Consider the following 1,578-nt stretch of genomic DNA (forward strand, 5'->3'; position numbering starts at 1 on the left):
TTCCTTTTCCTTTTCCTTTTCCTTTTCCTTTTCCTTTTCCTTTTCCTTTTCCTTTTCCTTTTCCTTTTCCTTTTCCTTTTCCTTTTCCTTTTCCTTTTCCTTTTCCTTTTCCTTTTCCCTTTCCCTTTTCCTTTCCCTTTTCCCTTTCCCTTTCCCTTTCCCTTTTTCCTTCCCTCCCCCATGCCCAGCTAAAGGAACCCACTTACCCTCTTTTGTACTTGCTTTGACCATCTTAACAGCCCTCTGCCCTTGTCCCTTTGTCTCTCTCTTGTATGGGGGAAACCAAAACTGGCCACAGTAATTCAGATATGGACTCAGAAGTGCCTACCAGAGGGGAATATTGACTTCCCATCATTCACTGGCTGTATGCACGGTTATACTCATGAAAGGTAACATGCCAACATGACTACTCGATTAGAGTTCTGTGAGCAATTTTCAAAAACAGTGTTTCCTGTGGGTTTCCATAGTGTAGTGGTTATCACGTTCGCCTCACACGCGAAAGGTCCCTGGTTCGATTCCAGGTGGAAACAAGTGTAATTTTATTCAGTGTCCTGGCTAGTATCAGGAATAGTGTGGCCAGCAGGAGCAGGGAAGTGATTGTCCCCCTGTACTCGGCACTGGTGAGGCCGCACCTGGAATACTGTGTCCAGTTTTGGGCCCCTCACTACAAGAAAGACATTGAGGTGCTGGAGTGTGTCCAGAGAAGGGCAACAAGGCTGGTGAAGGGTCTGGAGCACAGGGCTTATGAGGAGCAGCTGAGGGAACTGGGGTTGTTTAGTCTGGAGAAGAGGAGGCTGAGGGGAGACCTTATCGCTCTCTACAACTCCCTGAAAGGAGGTTGTAGTGAGGTGGGTGTTGGTCTCTTCTCCCAAATAGTTAGTAATAGGACAAGAGGAAATGGGCTCAAGCTGCACCAGGGTAGGTTTAGGTTGGATATGAGGAAAAATTTCTTCATGGAAAGAGTGGTCAAGCATTGGAACAAGCTGCCCAGAGAGGTGGTGGAGTCCCCATCCCTGGAAGTGTTCAAAAAATGGGTAGACGTGGCACTTTGGGGCATGGTTTAGTGGTGTTGGGCTGATGATTGGACTGATGATCTTAGAGGTGCTTTCCAACCTTAATGATTCCTAGTTTTTACTTTCATTATAAAATAATCCATCCGCCAAGCCACCAAGCCAGGAAACATATTATAACTGTACCCTGAATTGGTTTAGTGGTGGACTTGGTAATGTTAGGTTAATTGTTGGTCTGGGTGATCTTAAAGGTCTTTTCCAACCTAAATGATTCTATGATTCTATGATTCTGTGATTGTAAACCAAGCTAGCAACAAGTGTTAAAGTGGATGAATTTTCCTTAGTTTTCAGTGCCATATTCATTATCTCAACAGAGTGGCTAGTATAAATTCTTGCATAAAGCTATCTCTCAGTTTTCTGCAAAATACTGTGACTTAGTTTAACAACCTGGATTTAACTCAGATACAAAAAGCTATTTGACCCTCTCATGGTTTAACCCCAGCTGGCAAATAAGCACCACACAGCCACTCACTCACTCTCCCCGCTCTGGTTGGATGGGGTAGAGAAT

General features: G+C 44.6%; 1 non-coding gene across 1 annotated transcript; it reads left to right on the plus strand.

Annotated features, from left to right (window-relative positions):
• The first annotated feature begins 457 nt into the window (after nucleotides 1–457).
• Nucleotides 458–530, plus strand: TRNAV-CAC (transfer RNA valine (anticodon CAC)). Its single transcript has one exon. It is a non-coding gene; the product is annotated as a tRNA-Val (tRNA).
• Nucleotides 531–1,578: the final 1,048 nt, after the last annotated feature.

This window comes from Pelecanus crispus, chromosome 1 (genome assembly GCF_030463565.1).
Source record: "Pelecanus crispus isolate bPelCri1 chromosome 1, bPelCri1.pri, whole genome shotgun sequence".
In the NCBI taxonomy this organism is placed as follows: Eukaryota; Metazoa; Chordata; class Aves; order Pelecaniformes; family Pelecanidae; genus Pelecanus; species Pelecanus crispus.